General features: G+C 35.2%; 1 long non-coding RNA gene across 1 annotated transcript in view; it reads right to left on the reverse strand.

Moving 5' to 3' along the window:
* Window positions 1-23,587, reverse strand: part of LOC134758241 (uncharacterized) — a 109,773-nt gene that overhangs the window by 40,613 nt on the left and 45,573 nt on the right. Inside the window, exon 3 of the long non-coding RNA XR_010133211.1 lies at window positions 12,481-12,649. This is a non-coding gene — a long non-coding RNA (uncharacterized lncRNA). The remainder of the gene's footprint in view (window positions 1-12,480; window positions 12,650-23,587) is intronic.

Here is a 23,587-nt window from a genome sequence, read left to right on the forward strand (position 1 = left end):
ACATTGTGTCTTGTCTTATCCATGCGGAGGAAGGGGACGGGCTAGGGGAAGAAGTACTTATTACACCAGGAATTCACTGAAATTTCTCCTTACCTTTCTGTTTGAGTGACATAGATGAGCATGCAATTTTCTGCAGACTATTATTACGTTGGCTACATATGTAGCTTGTCTTTTTAAAGGATGGAAATGAGCGGGCTTGACCCTGAATAGTAATCATTACCTATTTCTGACTCCATATCAGACATAAATTATCTTTCCCACCCATTTCCAAAAGTCATTATAAAAAATGTTGAAAAGTACATTTTCATCCAGTTACATAAGCAAATAAGAAGGGAGGAGAGGAGCAGCACATGTGTTAAAGAACCAGAATAAAAGCTATTCATGTTAGGATATCACAATTGTGTATCTCAATGCCTTTCCTTTCATACTTAAGAAACATAATGCCTTTGAAAATGAAAAGAAAAAATCAAAGCTATTAAACACATGTTCTTTTCTCTGTGCCTCTGCATTGATTAATACCCTGAGCTCACACAGCTGTAAAGTTATACTGATGTCCTCTTTAGATCATGCCTCACATTACTTTACTCAGAAAAGGAGAGAAAGGCTTGTCAAGTAAAAGAGTAAATGAGATATCTCATTTACATTGAAATATAGAGAGTATCAAAGAAAAGGGCTGCTTCTTGTTCACCAAGTGCATGTCTTAACTCATAATATACTGATGATATAATGGAGCTGGACATGTCACAATCATTTGCATTTGGCCTTGCTTTCTATAGTGTCTTCCTATGCCTCTTATTTCAAAAACAACTGCAAAATTGGATTTTTATTCACTCAGGAAATTACTAGACCCTAATGTGTTGTTGTTGTTTTTGATATCCTGAGATCAAAATTTTGCTCCTTGATTTGGATTATTTTATCCTGTTAGAGTATCCACATGATTAAAAAAAAACTTGCAAATAAAATACCCCAAATTCACTATACAATAAAAATGTTTTATCACCTATCCTCTTAACAGGAAGTACAGATGTAGTCAAATACATTCAGTCAGGTACATTCTTTACTACTTGACTTCAATCATTGGTCACCATAGGCTAGTGGCATTTGAGCAATTGATTGAAATTAGTATTTCTTTCTGATCATATGAAACAATCTGAATCTTTTAAAGTATTATAAAAGCACCACAAATAAATATGTTCAGACTCCTTTCTTGTCACATTCTAAATTAAAAAAACAAACAAACAAACTTTGACCATTTATTTCCCTGATAAATGACAACTATAATGTTATTTCACTTAATAACTAAACACAGAAAATGACAATTTTCTCAGTTGGCTAGACATTTTAACAATAGCACTGAAAGCTCCTGGAGAGTGGCATCAGAAAAATGCTGGAATAGCAGGCTCCTGTGCTCATCCCCTCAAGGAAGCATCAATTTAAACAACCATCTGTACCCAATAATACCTTCAAAAGAACTAAGAAACACAGGTGAGAGATTACTGCACTTAGGTGGAGGATAGAGATAAGAAAAAAGATATTTAAGAGGGTAAAAAAAGTTTCACATTACCTGTGTCACCCTTCTCCAAAGTGTAACAATGCAATGCAGAGAGAGATCATCTTTGCATGAGGGAAAGAGAGTGAAGGGAGCACTGGACTGCTCTGCAGACCCCAGCATCAGATCTGCTTCCGTGAACCTTGGTGATAGGCTGGCCCCTATGGCCCCAGGCTCCATCTCAAGCACTGTAGCAGCAGGCTTGAGACATCTTTGAGGGCCCGGCTGGCTTCATAGCCCTGGGCTTCAAGTATATCCCTACAAATCCACTTTCTTGGCCCACCCCATTGCACCCTGGCACCAGACTGAGCTTTGTGTACCTAAGATTCTGACCCACCCTAGTGGACCACGTTTCCAGGCTTGTCTCTGCAGATTCAGGAAAGACCCAAATACTATGCCCACACGGCCACTAATCAAGATATGAGTCCAGCCCGTTCAAGGACTGCAGCATCAAGCCCAGTAATTGTCTTAAAGAACCTCAGTGAGCTGCAAGAGTGCACAGATAGACAACAAAACAATATCAGGAAAGTAATGCCTGAAGGATATTATAAGTTCAACAAAAATGTAGAAACCACAAAAAAGAACCAAACATAATATTTTGGAGCTGAGGAACACAATGACTGAACTGAAAAATTCCTTAGGGAACTTCAATAAAGATCTCTGTCAGGCAGAAGAAAGAATCAGCAAGTTAGAAAATAGGTCATTTGAAATTTTCCTGTTAGAAAAACAAAAAAGCAAAAAGAATAAAGAGTAAATAAAGCCTGTGGAGTTTATGGGACACCATCAAGCAAATCAACATACACATATGCAAACCCCTGAAGGAGCAGAGGAAAAGTGGAAAAGAGTTTATTTTAAAAAATAATGACAGGAAAATTTTCAAAGAAATAGACATCCTGATCCATGAAGCCAAAGAACACCAAATAGATTAAAAATAAAGAAATCTTCCCCTTCCTATGTCCATGTGTTCTCATTGTTCAATTCCCACCTATGAGTGAGAACATGCAGTGTCTGATTTTTTGTCTTTGCAATAGTTTGCTGAGAATGATGGTTTCCAGCTTCATCCATGTCCCTACAAAGGACATGAACTCATCATTTTTCATGGCTGCATAGTATTCCATGGTGTATATGTGCCACATTTTCTTAATCCAGTCTATCACTGTTGGACATTTGGGTTGGTTCCAAGTCTTTGTTATTGTGAATAGTGCCGCAATAAACATACATGGTCATGTGTCTTTATAGCAGCATGATTTATAATCTTTTGGGTATATACCAAGTAATGGGATTGCTGGGTCAAATGGTATTTCTAGTTTTAGATCCCTGAGGAATCGCCACACTGACTTCCACAATGGTTGAACTAGTTTACAGTCCCACCAACAGTGTAAAAGTGTTCCTATTTCTCCACATCCTCTCCAGCACCTGTTGTTTCCTGACTTTTTAATGATCGCCATTCTAACTTGTGCGAGATGGTATCTCATTGTGGTTGTGGGGTGGGGAGAGGGAGGAAGGATAGCATTTGGAGATATATCTAATGGTAAATGACGAGTTACTGTGTGCAGCACACCAACATGGCACATGTATACATATGTAACTAACCTGCACGTTGTGCACATGTACCCCAAAACTTAAAGTATAATAAAAAAAGAAAAAAATAAGAAATCTTTATCCAGACACATTATTATCAAATATTCATAAGTCAAAGACAAAGAGAAAACTTTGAAAACATTAAGAGAAAAGTGACTCATTACATACAAGGAAACTACCATAAGATTATCAAAGGGTTTTTCAGAAACCTTGCAAGCCAGGAGATAGTGAAATAATATACTCAAAGTCCAGAAAGAAAAAAAAAACTGCCAACCAAAAATATTATGCTGAGAAAATTTTTCTTTCAGAAATGAAAGTAAGATAAAAATGTTACCAAAATAAAAACCGAGGAAGTTTATGAACACTAGATCAGCCTTACAAGATGCTTAAGGAAATTTTTCAAGTTGAAATAAAAGGATCCTAACTAATGATAAAAACATTTGAAATTCTCAAACACACTATAAAATTTTACTTCATATTTTTATTATATAAATAATACAATAAAATTCAGAGTACTTTAATACTATAACAGTGGTATATGAATATAAACTTTTAACTGTAGTAGAAAAGGTAAAAAAGACGAAAGCTTTAACAATCAGTACAGACACAAGTATTCTTAAATGAATACACAATAACAAAATATATAAGCTGTTAGTTCAAAACAAAAAAATATAGGGGAGAAAAAGTTAAAGTATAGAGTTTTTTTATGCAGTAAAAGTGAAACTATTATATCTTTAAAACAGACCATTATAACTACAAGATAATTTATGTAAGCAACATTATAACCACAAAGAACAGACTTGTAAGAGATATACAAATATATAAGGAAAGTATTCGAAGCATGTCACTACAAAAATTCATCAAATAATAAAGAAATCCAGGGAGAGGGAAAGCAACTACAAAACAGTAAAAAAAAAAAAAAAAAAAAAGTGGGAATAAGTTCTTTTTTATAAATAATTACTTTAAATGTAAATGTATTAAATTATCTAATCAAAAGATAAAGAATGTCTGAATAGATAAGAAAGAAACAAACCAAACAAAATGAGAATCAACTATATACTGCCTAGAGAAGACTTACTTCAGCTTTCAGAACACAAATAAGCTGAAAGTAGAATAAAAAAAATTTTTTTTCATGAAAACGGAAACCAAGAGAGACCAAGGTGCTATTCTTACAGCACACAAAATAAACTTTAAGTCTAACGCTGTCTCAAGACATTGAGCATCATTATATAATGAGAAAGGAGTCAATTTATCAGGAGAATATGACAATTGTAAACATATACACAGCCAACATAAGGGCACCTACATGTATAAAGCAAATATTAACAGAACTGAAGGGAGAAATAGATAGCAATACAATAATGGTAGGGTACTTTGATACTCCACTTTCAACAATCAACAGATCATCCAGACAGAAAATCAATAATGAATTAACAGACTTCAATGACACTGTAGATTAAATGATCCTAACAGACATGCCAACCAATAGCAGAACATACATTCCTCTCAAACACACACATTCTTCAAGACAAATCATATATCAGGCCACAAAAACGAAATTTAAAAGGTTGAAAATATTTTAAGTGCCTTTTCTGACCACAATGATATTACACTAGAAATTGATAAAAAAAGAAATTGGAAAATTCACTAATCAATGATAACACCCTCCTAAATAATCAATGCACAAAATGAATGAAAATGTAAATAAAAAAACTTGAGACAAATTAAAATTTAAAATATACCAAAACTTATGGGATGCAACAAAAGCAGCTCTAGAAGAGATTATAGTGATAAATGCCTACATAAAGAAAAAAAAGAACCTCAAATAAAAAACTTAATTTTACACCCAAAGAACTAGAAAATAAGAACAAACTAAGCCCAAAGTTAGTAGAAGGAAGTCAATTATGAAGACAAGAGCATAAATGAATGAAATAGAGGTAAAAACACATAAAAAAGCAATACAATTGAGATTCCTTTTGAAAATAATAATTAATTTACATTTAACCAGATTATAAAAAGAGAGAAAAGTCATATAAATAAAATTATAAATGCAAGAGGGGACACTATAACTGATAAATACAAAGGATCAATAGAGATTACTATGAACAATCATACACCAAGAAATTGGATAACCTAGAAGAGATAGATAAATTTCTAAAAAAATACAACCTACCAAGACGGAATCATGAAGAAATAGAAAATTTGAACAGACCCATAATGAATAAATAGTAAAACAGTAACTAAAAGAATCACATCAATAAAAGCCCAGAACCTGATAGCTACACTTCTGTGTCCTACCAAACATTTTATTAAAATATTAATGCCAATCATCTTTTAAACTTTTCCAAAAAACTGAAGAAGAGACAATACTTCTTAAATCATTTTATGAGAATAATATCACCATAATACCAAAGGCAGACCAGGACACTACCAAAAAAAAAAAAAAAAAAAAAAAAATTACAGGACAATATCCTTGAAGAATACAGATTCACAAATTCTCAACAAAATACTAGCAAACCAAATTCACCAGCAATTTAATATGACGATACACCATGATCAAATAGAATTTATCCCTGGGATACAAGATTGCTTCCACAGACACATATCAATCAATGTTATACACCACATTAACAGAATGAAGAACAAAATTTATGTAATTCTCTTCATAAATGCAGAAAATTATTTGACAAAATTTGACATTCTTTCATGATAAAAACTCCCAACAAATTGTAGTCGTACACGATAAATATATACAATTTTTATTTGCCAATTAGACCTAAACAAAGCTGGAAAGTTTAGAATAAATTTTAATTTAAACAAAAACAATAACACTGATATGGATAAATATTTCCAGAATCAGTAAAGAACATTCTTTAGATGGGGTTACCACAAGCATGACAAGATAGGAAATTCACAAAATTATGTCTGAGTGTCTGAGTGTCTTTTTGCACCTCTTTCTCTTACACTGCTGGATTCACTCCTGCTTGCTGGGATTGGAGCAAACTAATTCTCTTCCTGCTGTTTCTAGGTCAAGCTAGTATGTCCCTGCCTAGATTCTACACACGTTGACATTTCAGCAGTTAATTACTTCTCCTACTGAGTGTTGTTCAAGGACCTGCACCATTGCATGACACACTATTAGATTACCATGATAAAAGAAGTGCTAATTTAATTCACTATTGCAGAATATAAACCTAAGTAGAAGAAATGCCACAAGAAGAAAACCTCTAGTAAAATATTAATTTAGTTGGGAAGCTTTTAGTTCAAATCAACCTGTAAACAGCATTAATTGTGTGGCATTGTTTTTCTTCAGAGTACCAGAAATAATTTTAAAAATTTTCTAAACTTGTTAATATTAAGAAACATTTAAAATTAGATTACTATTAATTCCCAAAATTAAGATTGCAAAAGTTGTCAGAATCAAAATGAAGTAATTTGTACGAAGCTCGAAACAAAAATAAAAAATAAATAAATAAAGCCAGGATTGTAAGAAGAGAAAGCCCTCGTGCACATATCCTATGATAAAAACTATTTTTTTTTTTTTTTTTTTTTTTTGCGACAGAGTCTCGCTCTGGGGCGCTTGTAGCTGGGACTAGAAGCGCCCGCCACCACGCCCGGCTAATTTTTTGTATTTTTAGTGGAGACGGGGTTTCACCGTGTTAGCCAGGATGGTCTCGATCTCCTGACCTCGTGATCCGCCTGCCTCGGCCTTCCAAAGTGCTGGGATTACAGCCGTGAGCCACCACGCCCGGCCAGTTATTACCAACACTTTCTTTTTTTTTTTTTTTTTTTTGAGACGGAGTCTCGCTGTCGCCCAGGCTGGAGTGCAGTGCAGTGGCGAGATCTCGGCTCACTGCAAGCTCCGCCTCCCGGGTTCACGCCATTCTCCTGCCTCAGCCTCCCGAGTAGCTGTGACTACAGGCTCCTGCCACTACGCCCGGCTAATTTTTTGTATTTTTAGTAGAGACGGGGTTTCACCGTGTTAGCCAGGATGGTCTTGATCTCCTGACCTGGTGATCCGCCGCTTCGGCCTCCCAAAGTGCTGGGATTACAGGCGTGAGCCACCGCGCCTACCAACACTTTCTAAAGGGTTTTTGCGCACATACACCTGTACTAAAAACTTTTGCTAAGGACTTTCCAAACTGCAGCTTGCTACGTGAGTCACGAGGACAACTAGCCAGATGCACAAGAACACTTGGCCTGACTTACTGTCTCCACTAATAGACTAGCAACAACTTCTGTGATAAGCTGCTTTAACCAATGTTCTCTTTGTCTCAAAACAACTCTTTGGAGATGCCTATGGCCCCAATTGCTTGCATCTCCCACATTTGCAAATACCCTGGATGCTATCGCATAAACTCACTATCTTTGGAGAATCTCTGGTCATTTAGATTGACATTTTAAAACTTCTTTACTTCCTGTTAAAAATTTTTGAGTAACGGCCAGGTGCAGTGGCTCACGCCTGTAATCACGGCACTTTGGGACGCTGCGGCAGGCGGATCACGAGGTCAGAAGGTCAAGACAAGCCTGGCTAACACGGTGAAACTCCGTCTTTACTAAAAATACAAAAACAAAATTAGCCGGGCATGGTGGCACGCGCCTGTAGTCCCAGCTACCCGGCAGGCTGAGGTAGGAGAAATACGTGAATCCGGGTGGTGGAGCTTGCAGCCAGCAGAGATCACGCCACTGCACTCCGGCCTGGGCGACAGAGTGAGACTCCATCTCAAATAAAAAAATAAATAAGTAAATTGAGTAACTTATCTCCATATTTTATAATGAATTTTACTTTAACCATTTACTTTGGCTGATTCATTGATGCACAAATTTCTGAACTTTAAAGTAATATCTGCTTCTTTGCATGAGCAAAGTTTATGGTTAAAAAGTCTAAGCTTACTACCTCCACTTCTTTAACTTTATTCATTTCTCACTGTGTAATTCCATCTTTCTTTAGTCTCACTAGCTGCATCTCTAACACAATTGTTTTAAATACCAAAACGACACAGCTACTGTGATGATAAATATGTCAAAAACACTTAGAAAGACTTTATTTAAATTTTTAAAAACAGATTAATAAATTACATTCTTACTTTTTACTCACTACCTCAAGTCAGGGAACAATATATAGACAAAATAGTATATTTTTTAAAAGTTAACTTTACTGTTGATTAGATACTTAGCAAAAGTGGCTTTAAGTATTTGGCCAAAATACCTACTGTATTTTTATTCATTTTGTAGTGCTATAACAGATCACCACATATTAGGTAATTTATAAAGAAAATAAATTTATTTCTTACAGTTCTGAAGACTGGGAAGTTCAAGGTTAAGAGGCCAGAAATGCAGAAGGGCAAGAGAGTACAAGGAATCAGGAGAACAACAGGGCACTGAATTTGTTTTTATAACAAGCCCATTCTTTCCCATTTTGGAGGTTGCCTGTTCACTCTGATGAGAGTTTTGTTGTTGTTGTTATTGTTTGTTATGCAGAAGCTCTTTAATTAGATTCCGTTTGTCAATATTGGCTTTTGTTGCAGGTGCTTTTGGTGTTTTAGTCATGAAGTCTTTGCCTATGCCTATGTCCTGAATTGTAGTGCCTAGGTTTTCTTTTAGGGCTTTTATGGTTTTAGGTCTTATATATAAATATTTAATCCACCTTGAGTGAATTTTTGTTTTTAGGTGTAAAGTAATTTTTGTTTTTAGGGAATTTTTGTGTAAAGCGTAAGTAAGGAAGGGGTCCAGTTTTAGTTTTTCGCATATGGCTAGTGAGTGTTCTCAACACCATTTATTAAATAGGGAATACTTTCCTCATGGCTTGTTTTTGTCAGGTTTGTCAAAGATCAGATGGTTGTAGATGTGTGGCATTATTTCTAAGGCCTCTGTTCCGCTCCACTGGTGTATTTATCTGTATTGGTACCAGTACCATGCTGTTTTGGTTACTGTAGCCTTATAGTACAGTTTGAAGTCAGGTAGTGTGATGCCTCCAGCTTTGTTCTTTTTGCTTAGGATTTCTCTTGGCTATACGGGCTAATTTTTGGTTCAACATAAAATTTAAAGTAGTATTTTCTATTTCAGTGGTAGCTTGATGGGGATAGCATTGAATCTATAAGTTACTTTGGGCAGTGTGGCCATTTCATGATATTGATCTTCCTATCCATGAACATGGAATGTTTTTCCATTTGTTTGTGTCCTCTCTTATTTCCTTGAGCAGTGGTTTGTAGTTCTCCCTGAAGAGGTCCTTCACATCCCTTGTACTATCCAGAATCTACAAGGAACTTAAATAACTTTACAGAAAAAATCAAACAACCCCATCAAAAAGTGGGCAAAGAATATGAACAGACACTTTTCAAAAGAAGACATCTATGCTGCCAACGAACATATGAAAAAAAAGCTCATCATCACTGGTCATTAGAGAAATGCAAATCAAAACCACAATGAGATACTATCTCACACCAGTTAAAATGGCGATCATTAAAAAGTCAGGAAACAAGAGGTGCTGGAGAGGATGTGGAGAAATAGAAACAATTTTACACTGTTGGTTGGAGTGTAAATTAGTTCAACCATTGTGGAAGACAGTGTGGTGATTCCTCAAGGATCCAGAACTAGAAATACCATTTGACCCAGCAATCCCATTACTGGGTATATAACCAAAGGATTATAAATCATTCTACTATAAAGACACATGCCCACATATGTTTATTGCAGCACTGTTCACAATAGCAAAGACTTGGAACCAACCCAAATGCCCATCAATGTTAGACTGGATAAAGAAAATATGGTACATATACACCATGGAATACTAGGGAGCCATAAAAAATAATGAGTTCATGTCCTTTGCAGGTACGTGGATGAAGCTTGAAACCATCATTCTAAGCAAACTAACACAAGAACAGAAAACCAAATACCACATGTTCTCACTCATAAGTGGGAGTTGAACATTGAGAACATATGGTCACAGGGAGGGGAACATCACACACTGGGGCCTTTCTGGGGTTGGGAGCAAGGGGAGGGATAACATTAGGAGAAATACCTAATGTAGATGACGGGCTGATGGGTTCAGCAAACCACTGTGGCACACGTATACCTATGTAACAAACCTGCACATGTATCCAAGAACTTAAAGTATAATAAAGAAAAAAAAAATTTAAAAAGTCCATTCTCACAATGACTAACCTATTCTCATGTTTTCCATTTTTTTGAAACACCACATGACCGTGGATAGAGATGAATTCTAGTTTGATTTGCCCTTACCCATAAGTACCCCTGGGAGGAACGTAAATGGATAAACATATTTATGATATAAACATCTCTTGATGAGTAGTGTACAACTTCAAAAACTACGTTTATGTTTCTTCTCCAAATTCTGTTTGATTTTCTTGACATTCTCAGTTTTCTTACCCAACCAGTTCATCACCACTCACTGTCCTCAGTTTCCTTTTATATATTTTTTTCTTTCCTTCATTCTCTTTCGTCCTCTCGGAAATAAAATCCTTATACTTTATAGCATCCATCCTTCACCCAAAAACACAATCTTAACTGTGCCTTCTGATAAATGTTGTATGTTGTATCTACTGCATCTAAGAATTACATTAGGATCAGTTACAAATTACCTCAACTTCACCTATTCAAAGGAAAACCATGCAGAAGTTAAAAGTTGTAAAGTCATCTATCATGACTTCAGTGGATGACATGCAAGGTGGGCAACCACTTATACATGCACATAGAAATATTATGATAATATATTACTCCACAGGTCCTTAATGCATGTGACTCTATGTTCTTAAGTTTCTAACCAATAAAACATGTCCAGGTTTCCTTGCACTATCTTTTCTCATTTCTTTCAATGTTTAACTTCCCTTCTTAATGCTCTTAGGTATAAAAATTGCCAACTACATGCCAATTCAATGTAAAGTAGTGAGGTAAAAACCACAAAGAAGGAACACATCTTAAAAGGAGAGAGATTAGAGGGAAGATAAAGCAGTCTCTTAAAGACTGCTAATAGTAAAATTTAAACAAGCTCTGGATTCCCTGAAAGCATTATTTTGAGGAAAAAATTGGTAGGAATATATTTCAAGAACTTTATTATGTTATTTTAGACTATTTTTTCTTCCTGGTAGTGGAAATCAAAGTAAGATCCTACCTGTTTTAAAAGGTTGTTGCTCAGCTTTAATGAAAAGGAAACACATTACATTGGTTTGACTATTTCTATATTTATAAAAGCCAGAGGCAAAATTCCAGATGATATTTTGTAAAAAAAAAATACACACAATATTTTTGTTTTAAGGTAATATTCATGTTTGCCATCATGGGATAGGCTCTAATAACAACTGTATTGCTTGCTGTAATTGTCTCAAGGCTTGGTTATTTATTTATTTGCTAAGCATTTATCACAGATAGTTTTACTGGTCTAATTATATCAACAGAATTAGTGATGTCAGAATAGTAGTCTATTTAAATGAAGTAAACTAAAGTAGACCTTGGCCAAATTGCCCCCTCATTGAAGTTACCATGTCTTTAAGAAATGAAAATAACTTCTCTCAGAAGACAAGCAGCATAAAAAAAGGAAACTTACTAACTGATTTAATGAGAAAGAAGATGCCTGAAAATAAGGCCAGGCACAAAAACAGGAAAAAAATCAGTTCAAGGACAAATTCATTAGAGAGAGATCAGTAACTTAGAAAAGATTTTTCTTCTAAACAGCAAAGATTTTTATTATAAAACCCCATTATTTCATAATTAGGAGACTGAGTTACCAGGATTAAACTCCCACTTTCAAAAGACACAGCTATCAATCAGAGGTCAAGGTTAAAGAAGGTAAATGGGTAATATCAAGCTTGACTTAATGTGTCTCTGCTTTCTGTATTTTAAGCCCAGACTAGGGGCTGAATCACACCTAACTTGGAAGGCCAGGATGAGTTAAAAGATAGATAGAGTGATAAATACACAGACAAATACCTATTAATCTAGACATCTTTCCAAATAGAGGAAACTTGGCCTAAAGAAATTGTCAAGAAAATCAGTTCAAATGCCAAGAGATCTGACATCGATGATGTAGCACCACTGATATTCTATAGAACTGAAATAGCACCAACATTCATGCCAAACTAACAACATAAATTAGCAGCAGGAGCATTGACATTAATAGGTTAAAGAAAGAGAAATACAAACATCAATAAGTCTAGCAAACACTCGATCATTAATGGATGTTTCCTCAGCAGCGCCATTCTTTAATCAAAAGGACATGCATATGTAAAACCTTGTTAGAACTGGTCATTCTGGAGAACATAACACAACTTAAGCTACTATCCAGCACTTTCAGACTTGGATGGCATTCAACATGCAATGTCCTTTCTCCTCACCTGTCACTTTTTCTGAAGTGGTTATCATTTTGAGGGTTTTCTTAAGAAGCTTATAGTTGCTCCTTTTGTATCCTACATGGTGTTCACTTTCTTAAATAGTTCTTTTCCATATTGTCCTTTGAAAATTCATTTTTCAGGGGCTCCATTTCTGCACAAAAAGTGAGTCAATCTAAAATAAAATCATTGATTGTAAATGAAAGTGGTAATGACATATATGAGCTTCAAACTGTTTATCAGAAGTCTTTTATAATTCACAATTTATTAAGCCTATAGCAAGTATCTGTTGAAAGCCAACTGTCAGAAATGGAGTTAAATGCTATGAACATGAATGCAAGCAACATAAAATCACTTCCCTCAAGGATTGTATCATGGAAAAAATGATGTAAACAGGCAAATGTGATTTATTATGAGAGAATAAATCTGATAGTGTTTATATCAACTAAGCAGGTTAGAGAATGGAGGATTTCAAAAATGGCATTGCTACTTCTCATGGCAAAAATAGACTATTGTATGCTCTACTAGTATGTTCTACCAATTTTGATAATTGCATACTATTTGTCTTAGGCTGCCATCATTAAATGTCACAGACTAGAAGACATACGAACAATAGAAATTTATTTCTCACAACTCTACAGCTGGGATGTCCAACAGTAAGATATAAGCAGATACAGTGTCTCTTGAGGGCCTATTTTCTGGTTCATAGGCAACAACTTCTCACTGTGTCCTCTTGTGGAGGAAAAGGCCAGGGGTCTCTTAGGCCTCTTTTATAAAGGCACTGAACTCATTCTTAAAGTCTCTGCCCTTGTGACCTAATTGCCTCCCAAAGGCCCTGCCTGCTAATATCACCACCTTCAAGCTTTAGATTTCAACATACAAAATTTGGGGCAATGAAAACATCAAACCATAGCAATATTATTCAGTTTTCAAATCACTCGAAGACATACAATCTCATTTTTATACAATGAATGTGTTCTAATCAGGATTAGTTTATTAGACAGTGCTGGCTAATGGCCATAAAGTAGAAGTTTTACCTATAAAAATAAAATGATTGTATTGTTAAAAGACTTTAGAGTTTATTCTAAATGGTCTTTACAATATTATAAAATTTGAAGTTTTAGAAAGTGAGAAAATAACAATCAAAAAGATTTCTGAGGATGACTAGCTATTAGAGAATTGTCAGCCATTGTTCTTTGATTTCAGTTTGATTTCCTTTCATGATGAGAAATTATAATGAATCACCACCAATCAGCAAACCTGATTATGGATTTCATCTGTAGAGCCTATAAAAAGCACCTGCTTCCTGGGCAAGTACTAGACAGCTGTGGGCATGACTGGAACTAAGTAGTCCTGCGCCAGCAACAAAGACTTTGGAAATCTCTTATCCTGACACCTCACTATCTGAAAATTAGTTCTTAAATGGCACCTTCCTTATGTTCCACACAAGTTAACTATCAACGTCAATATGTGTGTCTGTGTGTATTTTGGTTATGTTTTAAATTTTATTTTATGATTTGGTGTTATATTTATTTAAATTTACCTCTAGGGTATTTGTAATATTTTTCAAAGCTTAAGATTACTAAAGTTCTTAATTCAGACCAAATGTGGTTTTCAAAAAGTAATAGATTCTCCTCTACTGGGCAGATTCTTATGTCAAGCCACCTTAGATAAAATTGGGGTGTTTGGGTTCACTCTGTATGTGATTTTCTTAGAAGAAAATCATAAATATCATTGTCTTGGCTTGGGTATAATCTTCTTACGATATCTGTGTAGGTATAAAAAGTTGGCTTGCTTAATATAACAGAAATTAGCCACATCGCTTTTCACGAGGGACACACAATTTCAGCTATATTTCTCAGTGTAGGGACAGTGAAATTGCAGAAACTCTAAGGCAAGATCATCTCTGGGTTAATACCTTTAAGTATTGCTATTCCACAAAAGATTTGAATTGAATTGCATGGGTAACTAAATATCCTCTAAAAATATCTTATTTCTAATACTTTGTTTATAAATATGACAGCTGACTTGGAATACACATGTATTTAAATTTTTAATTTGCTTAACAAAGACTTCACATTATAGAACATAGAGTAATTTATCTTTTTTCCCAAAAATGCATGTCCTCTTATTTCAAGGATGCTGCTATTGATTACTTTAGCATCAATAAGTGAGTGTGACCTCAAAGATCAACAAGGGGCCAACAGATCATTTTGCATTGTGCACACATAAAGATTTTACAATAAGAATTAAAACAAAGGCAAATGTTTCAGTGAGGATGCATTAACTTTCAGTATATCCAAATAAAAAATTGTTTTTTGTCGGGGGAGTAAGGGATTGTCATAATCAACCCTTCAGGCTAAAATTCATTACTACATTCTTTCTGGGTTTTTTTTTTTTCTTTTTATTTGGGGGGTGGTGGGTGGAATCTTACTCTGTCTCTGCTCACTGAAACCTTTGCCTCCTGGGCTCAAGCCCCACCTCAGCCTCCCAAGTAGTGGGACCAAAGGTGCATGCCGTCATGCCTCGCTAATTTTTTCTAGAGACAGGGTTTCGCTATGTTGCTCAGGCTGATCTTGAACTCCTGAGCTCAGGCAGTCCACCCACCTCAGCCTCCCAAAGTGCTGGGATTACAGGCGTGAGCCACTGTGCCTGGCCCATATTAAATTATTTCAATGTCTAGAAATTAATTTTGTCATCTGAAAGGCCCACTTTTTTTTTCCTCTGGAGTACTGATAATAATAATGAACTTCAACATAAAGAGGTAAAAATAGTCTTTATATATATATATATAAAAATAATGGGCTATATATATATATGTATATATGTGTATATATATATATATAATGCCCATGATGACTGTTTTATTGAAAGGTGATGAAAATAGAGAGACTTAAGATAAATGGGAAGGGGTGGTAACATTAGATATGTTAGAAATGAAATTCACAAGTACTGAAATGACTTAATAACTAGAAAAGGGATGGCTATTGACAGTCTGCTGCAATGACCACATTGACTGTCTTTGCCAACTGAATTTATCATTTTACTACCTTCCTCATTCACTTCAAGATTTTTCTTAGAAAAACTAAGAAATACTATCTATATTTGGAAAACATGTTTGTAAGAGCATTAGTGATCTTAATGAAATCCAAGAGCCACTAAATAAAAGTTAAATATTTAACCCAAAATATAGTTAAAATATTTATAAACACTATAGAATTTGAAGTGTCATTATAAACATCTTAATCCTTAAATAATAATTTAAAATATATCTCCTTTGTAACTACAAAGTGCTAGGTAAATAATACAAACTATACTTTTATTTGTAGACGTAACATCTTTGCTCTCTACATGCAAATGCAAAGTTTCAAGAGTGGTAGGAAAACCTAATTAAATATATCTGAATGTATAAACTTGTGTTGTTTAATCAATGCTGTAACTTGTTAAATAAGAGGTTTTCATTTACTTTTTAGAGTTAATTCTATAATTTTCTCTCTTCTAATAATATTTGCCAATATCTGGTACAACAATGAACACTAATGGCAGAAGTAGATATTCTTGTTTACTTGTTGGTTTAATGGTGGTACAAACCCTGCCTCACAAGTTTAGTATAAAATACGATGAAACAATGTAAATCCCTTTCAAGGATCCATGGCACTTTTTGAGCACTTCAACACTTCGTAAGTGTTATTACTATTTTGTACAAAAATATATATTAAAAATATGAGTTACTACATTTTCAGAATTTCTCTCCTCTCCCTTCAGGAGCATTTTCCCATCTCATGTGCTTCTTGTGGATCTACGGGCACAATGCCTAGCCTAGGATCCCCACACACACAAGCATGGGAAGGTCACAAGGATGTCAATAAATAAATCTCCACATATGAAGTAATTGATCTACATGTTGGGAAATAATATAAGCACATTCATTCAATGTTTTCGTTTGATTGTTGTATAGATATTTGGAGATATTAATTTCATTTACAACCATAATCCCTGCTTCCTCTCCATGTACTAACATATTCACAGGCTCCAGTGATTCAGATGTGGACACCTTTGGAGGAGCATTTATTCTGCCTACCACAGAAACTCTTCACTTCCATCACATGAAGTCAATTCTAGCTGTTCCTCATCCACTAACTAGTATTGTGTCCAAAAACAAATAATTTAGTCTTTTTGAATATTTTTATCCATTTAGAAAGTGAATGTTTTGTTTGATAAAGTCTGCTTTGATTTGTTGATATGAATTTAGTGACTGCCTTTTTAAAGCCATTGACTTAAGCAATAGATATAATTTTATATTTGAAAAACATGTCCTCAGTAATATCCTGCCTCTCAAACAATTAAAATATAATAGTAAGACATATAATCAGTTTATTTTAAGAATTTTACTTGTCAATAATATTAAAAAAAGCAGCAGTTCATTGGGAATAAAACAGAGTCTACTTTATTCCAATAATCACTTCAAGTTAAGGAAATAATTAGAAATGTTGGAAAAAATGTTCATCACGTGCTTATACATGTTGGTTGGAGTGTAAATTAGTTCAACCATTGTGAAAGATAGTGTGGCAATTCCTCAAAGACCTAAAGGCAAAACTACCATTTGACCGTGCAATCCTGTTATTGGGTATATACCCAAAAGATTATAAATTCTTCTACTGTAAAGACACATGCATGTCAGTGTTCACTATGGCAGTATTCACAATAGCAAAGACAGGGAATTAACCTAAGTGCCCATCAGTGATAAACTGGATATGGATTAAAAAAGTGGCACATATACACCATAGAGTACCATGCAGCCATAAAAAATAATGAGATCATGTCCTTTGCAGGGATATGGATGGAGCTTGAGGCCATTATCTCAGGAACAGAAAACCAAATACCACACGTTCTCACTTATTAGTGGAGGCTAAATTATGAGAACACATGGACACAGAGAGAGCAACACACACTGGGGTGTATCAGAGCATGGAAGGCAGGAGGAGGGAGAGGATCAGGAAAAAAAAATAACTAATGGGTGCTAGGCTTGATACCTGGGTGATAAAATAATCTGTACAACAAAACCCCATGACACAAGCTGACCTGTGTAACAAACTTGCACATGTACCCCCGAACTTAAAATAATAGCTAAAAAAGAAATATGTAGCCTTTATCATATTTTGAAGATTATTCAATATCTCATGAGGTTTTTCTAAAGAAAGATACAAACCTTTTGTTTAATTTAGTTTAATTTGTTTAAAAATACTCTAAAAACACAAAAGGACTCAAATTAAATACAACTAGTTAATAAACATTTTTTCTTTGGGACATCTCATATGATTTTCATTTATTTTTTCCTTTCTGACTTGTCTGTGTTTTTCCTATTCCAATAATGAGATCATTGTTAATAAATATATTTAAAAGTAATTTTTAAAATGAAAAGATTTGGGATTACATAATAATGGAATTAGTAAAAAGTTTAATTGCTAACATATCTCAACAGATAAATAACACCTTATTGAGAAATGACTAAAGATACTTTTGTTAATGCAACATTTTTATCTATCTCTCTCATTATCCAGAACTTCAAAACCTCTGTAATTATGAATTCTGACTCCTCACAGTTTTGAACCATATCTCCACAACTTGATTATGTCACTACTTTAAACACAAGTCTTGATCTCATAAGTGTGTTCAGTTCAATGATCCTGGAAGTTTTTATTCACCACTCACTTTCTGTCTTAATTTTATTCTCTACAGAATTTAGTTTCTGTGGTCTATCATTTCTATCACTTTCCTGCCAATATACTAAATGTCCTTGTCCAATTAAATTAAATTTCCATTATGCTCCTTTAGCTAGCACTCAGTCCTGATTGAGTCAAATTCTGAACTTCCACAGCTCCATCAAGCCTGCTGAATACTGCAAGAAAAAAAGAATCACATATCTAGTCATGTTAGTAATACTATATTTTCAAGAACATTGGCCACAATTTTAGCTTGCAAATCTGTAGACCAGTGGGACAATGTTTCCCTAAAAAATATCTGCTTTCATTTCTCACAGAAATAATTAGAACTATATCCACTTTCTTAAAACATCTGACCAGGACCCTACTTACCCACTCACATTTAGTAAATTACTTTACCTCTTACTACCTAGATACCATTAAAGAAGATAAGAACAATATTCTGAACTGAGTTTTTTAATCTATAGGTAGATATAAATATATACACACACACAAATGCACACATGTACATTCTATCTTTCAGAATTTTTTTGAAATACATTTTCCATGAATGGTCTCTTTCCAGTTCTTTTTTATAAGTTTATATTTCTTGTATTCCTTTAGTAAAATTATTTTTGGAATTTTATAGTTAGGAAATTACAGTCATGCATCGCTTAATGATGGAACTATGTTATAAGAAATGTCTCATTGGGCATTTTTTTTGTTTGTGAACATCACAGATTGGATTTACATAACTAGAGTATAGCCCACTATACACCTAGGCTTTGTGATGTAGCCTATTACTCGTAGCCTGTAAACCTATACAGCATGTTACTGTACTAAATACTGTAGGCAGCTGTAATATAATGGTAAGTATATGGGTATCTAAACCTATAAATGTTTCAGTAAAAATACAATATTATAATTTTATGGGACTACCATCATATATGCATATATGTGGTCTGTCATTGACCAAAACACCCTTGGGTTGCACATGATGATATTAATATCTGCTTACCCTCATATTGAGCATTAAGCTTTATATATTGTTGTGGGAAGTCAGGGACCCTGAACAGAGGGACCTACTGAAGACGTGACAGTAGAACATAAATTGTGACGATTTCACAGACATTTATTAGTTCCCCAAATTAATACTTTTATAATTTCTTATGCCTGTCTTTACTACAGTCTCTGATCACAAATTGTGAAAATTTCATGGACATTTATCACTTCCCCAGTCAATACTCTTGTGATTTCCTATGCTTGTCTTTACTTTAATCTTTTAATCCTGACATCTTAGTAAGCTGAGGATGTATGTCGCCTCAGGACCCTGTACACAAATTGTTCATAAAGCATGTGTGTTTAAACAATATGAAATCTGGGCACCTTGAAAAAAGAACAGGATAACAGCCATGTTCAGGGAACAAGGGAGATAACCGTTGGGCCTGACAGCCTGAGGGGCCGGACAGAACGGAGTCATATTTCTCTTCTTACAAAAGCAAATAGGAGAAATATTGTTGAATTCTTTTTCCCAGCAAGGAACAGCCCTGAGAAAGAGAATGCATTCCTGGGGGGGAGGTCTCTAAAATAGCCGCTCTGGGAATGTCTCTCTCTCTCTGTCTCTCTCTCTCTCTCTCTCTCTCATACGGTTGTAGATAAGGGATGAAATAACCCCTGGTCAACCATAGTGCCCTTAGGCATATCAGGATGAGGAAATTCCTGCCTAGTAAATTTTAGTCAGACTGGTTGTCTGCTCTCAAACCCTGTCTCCTGACGTTATCAATGACAATGTGTGCCCAGTCAGACATGAAACTTCATTAGCAATTTTAATTTCACACTGGTCCTGTGATCTTGCTCTGCCCCCATTTGCCTTGTGATATTTTATTGCCTTGTGAAGCATGTGATCTCTGTGACCCACACCCTATTCGTACACTCCTTTTTGAAATCCATAATAAAAACTTGCTGGTTTTGCAGCTTGGGGTGCATCACGGAACCTGCCGACATGTGATGTCTCCCCCGGACACCCAGCTTTAAAATTTCTCTCTTTTGTACCCTTTCCCTTTATTTCTCAGACCAGCTAACACTTAGGGAAAATAGAAAAGAACCCACATTGAAATATTGGGTGCTGGTTCCGCCAATATCTGGCACCCACATGGTCTTTCTTTTTTCCCAAGTGCATGTGGGAACCCGATTCCCTTTGGTAGATGTGGAGAAACGTCATTGGTTCGGTCCACAGAAACACTTGTTCAACTCCCTGATGACAGGTGAGTAGTCTGTGTATGGTCCGGGTTAACTATGGGTCATGCGGAGTCTAAACATCATGCTTATCTCTACTATATTAAACTCCTGTTAAAACAGGGCAGTGTTTGAGTGCCTATGGAAAATATGGTCACACTATTCAGGGCAGTGGAAAAATACTGTCCTTGGTTTCCTGAAAAAGGAACCTTATACGTAGAACTTCCCTGTCCACTTCAGCCCCTTACCCTCCTGTTGTTTTGGTTTCTCAACCAGTCACTTTTCCATCCACTCAGCCTGCTTCTCTGTACCCTTCTTCATACATGGACACCAGTAATCACCAGTATACTTCTGCTCCTTCTGCTCCCCCAATATATAGAGAATCCAAATGTAGGAAAAGTGCAGAATTCAACATACCCCCATTTCTTCAAAACCTGCCATCAACAATAATACACATCTTATTTCCACTGTTTCATCTATCCTTTATTTTTGGTGCAATATCTTAAAGCAGATATAGGGCATGATGTCATTTCACTATCACACATTCCAATGTGTATCTAAGAAGTAATGGATTTAAAATAATGACAATACCATTATAACATTTAATGTAATTAACAAAAATACCTAACTATCATCTAATACCCAGTCCTTTGTCAACTTTCTCTAATTGTATTATAAAATTAGTTGATGTATTAACATTAGAATTTAAACAATATGCAATCATTTTATTTGGTTGTTATATCTCCTATGTCTCTCTTAACATAGAACAGTCTTGTCCTTCCCATTCTCCTTTTTCACACTGCCTTTGACTTTTTGAAGAAATGGAGTAAGTTTTCTTAAAATGGCTGATATTCTGGATTTGACTAATTCATTTCTGAAGGTATTTTATTTATTGTTCCTATTTTCACCATACTTTCTCAACACTAGATGTGTATACAACTGTTTAGATTTAAATCCAGTTTTGGAGGCAAATGTATCTCGTAGGTAAGCTGTGTATTTTACATTGCTTTACAGCATGAAACACATAACTCTTTCTCATTTTTAGTTTTTAGTGGAAAATGTCTCACTTTTGCTCTAAACACTTTTCAAAAATGTTCTGAGCACTATAACCAAAATGGTAGAGTTCTACTGGCTTATAAAGTGCAAGAAATGTTACTCCTTAAGTTACTTACTTTAAAAATTGAAATAATATGGCTTTTTATTAACATCTTTGATATGGCTTGGCTGTGTCCCCACCCAAATCTCATCTTGAATTCCTACGTGTTGTGGGAGGGGCCCGATAGGAGGTAATTGAATCATGCGGGCAGGTCTTTCCTGTGCTGTTCTAGTAATAGTGAATATGTCTCATGAGGTCTGACGGATTTATAAGGTTGAGTTTCCCTGCACCAGCTCTCTTCTCTTGCTTGCCACCATGTAAGAAATGACTTTCACCTTCCACCATGATTGTGAGGCCTCCCTAGCCAGGTGGAACTATGAGTTCATTAAACCCCTTTCTTTTGTAAATCGCCCAGTCTTGGGTATGTCTTTATCAAAAGCAGCTTCTTTTTGACAAACTTGAAAAACCTACAATTTATTTTAAAAATTTTCAAAAATGCAGAGCATGAAAATTTGATTGAATATTAATTAAAATGTTAAAATTATTCTCAAACTGCAAAACTGTGGCATAATTTAAATATCACCTCTTGCTTTATTTGTGTGTGTTACAAAAACAACACTTGGACATTAGAGAAAAAGGAATATATAGAAAGCAAAATAATGTAAAGGATACCTGTTATTCTATTCAAGAAATGAAAATTCTTCAGAATAAGATCCTCTGAATACATAGCATAGATGAGTGTTATAAGCACATTTCAAATCTTAGTGCATTTTTTTAAAAAGCTGCATGGTTACTTAACCCCTTTGTTTTCTGACCTGTAAAATGGGGCCATTAACAGCACCCACTCTTTACAGTTGTTTTAAAACTGAATGAATACTTGTAAAATACATGAAAAAATAACTGGCACAAATTAACTGTCAATAAATATTCCAATTTTCTTCTAAGCACATCCTTATGTAATATTTAAAATGAAACATATATTCTATATACATTGAAAACATACAATTTACAAATTACACAAGTCTATGTGTATCCGCATGTATGTAAATGTTCCTATATATAAAATTTCAATATACTTGAGTTTTTCCCCGAAATCACCATTTTGTTTGTTTGTTTTTGTTTTTGTTTTTGTTTTGTGTGAGATGGTGTCTTACTTCTTTGCCTAGGCTGGAGTGCAATCTTGACTCACTGCAACCTCTGCCTCCTAGGTTCGAGCAATTCTCCTGCCTCAGCCACCCAAGTAGCTAGGATTATAGGCACATGCCACCATGCCTGGCTTAATTTTGTATTTTTAGTAGAGATGGGGTTTCACCATGTTGGCCAGGCTGGTCTTGAACTCCTAACCTCAAGTGATCTGCCCAACTCGGCCTCCCAAAGTGCTGGGATTACAGGTGTGAGCCACCATACCTGGCCTCCAATCACCTGTTTTTAATCTTTTTTCCTATTATTCTCTTTTAAATAACGCACTGTATTAGTTCATTCTCAGGCTGCTATGAAGAAATACCTAGGACTAGGAAATCTATAAAGGAAAGAGGTTTAATTGACTCACAGTTCAGCAGGGCTGGGGAGGCCTCAGGAAACTTACAATCATGGTGGGAGGGAAGCAAACACATCTTTCTTAACGTGGCAGCAGCAAGAAGTGCCGAGCAAAAGAGGAAAAAGCCCCTTATAAAGCCATCAGATCTTGTGAGAACTTACTCACTATTCTGAGAACAGCGGTGTGGGATAACTGCCCCCATGGTTGAATTACCTCCCACCAGGTCCCTCCCATGACACGTGGGGATTATGAGAACCACAATTCAAAATTGAGATTTGGGTGGGCACACAGCTAAACCATATCATTCCACCCCTGGCTCCTCCTAAATCTCATGTCCTCACATTTCAAAACACAATCATGCCTTCCCAACAGTCCCCCAAAGTCTTAACTCATTCCATTATTAACCCAAAGGTCCAAGTCTAAACTGTCACCTGAGTCAAGACAAGTTCCTTTTGTCTATGAGCCTGTAAAATCAAAAGCAATTTAGCAGCTTCCTACATACAATAGGGGTACAGACATTGTGTAAATATACACATTCTAAAG

This window comes from Gorilla gorilla, chromosome 3, assembly GCF_029281585.2.
Source record: "Gorilla gorilla gorilla isolate KB3781 chromosome 3, NHGRI_mGorGor1-v2.1_pri, whole genome shotgun sequence".
NCBI classification, from domain to species: domain Eukaryota; kingdom Metazoa; phylum Chordata; class Mammalia; order Primates; family Hominidae; genus Gorilla; species Gorilla gorilla.